Below are 1,225 nucleotides of genomic sequence, written 5' to 3'. Positions count from 1 at the left end.
TTTTATATTAGAGAATTAGGAAGAATTCCATATATGTAAATGTCAGATATTACTAATCCTGATGTCTATGTGCACTAAAATCTTGTAAAAAGAATTCTTATACTACACAAATACCACATTGTATACTTGATGTAATTCCTCGGTGGAGTCAGAGTGACTGGTTTGGCAGTGTATTTACGGTCTAGCCGTAGCTTTGAACATTTTTCACTGCAGTTTGCTGTGAGCTGACTCTGTGACTATTTTCCACATTTTCATCTCTGATTTCTTTGTCAACATGCCATCCTCATGTCTCCTGTCATCCCCATTCCTGTTCTGAAGAGTTAAGTCTGTACACTAAGTATTTACTGTCACACATGAAGTAAAAGCTGTTGTCAACTGGGATTATTCTGAGTGGTCAGATTTTGTTTTTTGTTTTTTTTTTATAAAAGCATGACATGTAGAAAAAAGTGTGATAGCCGGAAAGCTTATTTTTTAGTAAGAAAATGTCACTCTTCATTATTTTTAGTTATGTATCACTTTGTGGCATGGAAAAATATTTTAAAAAATTACAATTTAAAATGTTTCTGTTTTCAAAATATACTAAAATGAATATTATATTATACAGGTTTATTCAATTTAAAAACAGACATAAGAGTTAGGAAAAGGACATGATCAGATTTTTTATCTTTCAAATTGATATAAAATGTCACAGAAAGCTGACTATAATCTGCTTTAGGCCAAAGGATATAATCAGAGTTTGCCAAATTAATCCACTTTAAATCATTTTACAATATGATGAACATTTTATGACGCTAAGAGTGAATGACACATAATGGTTTATCATAAGTATAACCTTCATCAATACTGTGGTAGTATATTAAGAATTAATTTTAAGCACGTAAACACATATTTAAAGATTATTATAAACAAAATAACTCAATCTACTTCATAGTTCCTTCCTAAGTACTTACAGTTTTTTACCTTGTTGAAGTATATATGTATTTTTCTGCATATATGTATTCAAAAATTGTTCTATTATTCTTCTGTAAGTACTCATGACAAACTTTCATTAGGAGTATATAGTTTATACAATATAAACTGCATTTATTTAGTGAAAATAATTTTAATCCTGAAATCATGTTTCTCTGTTATTAGTATGGGAACTCTTTCCTTCCTTCCATGACCTGGCATGTCTCAACTTGGCATTGAGTTTCACTATGTTTTAATCAGTTTGGGTTAGATAATT

The sequence above is a fragment of the Otolemur garnettii genome, unplaced genomic scaffold, assembly GCF_000181295.1.
Source record: "Otolemur garnettii isolate 467f Iridium unplaced genomic scaffold, OtoGar3 scaffold00016, whole genome shotgun sequence".
NCBI lineage: Eukaryota > Metazoa > Chordata > Mammalia > Primates > Galagidae > Otolemur > Otolemur garnettii.
Note: the sequence above shows the minus strand (reverse complement) of the source record.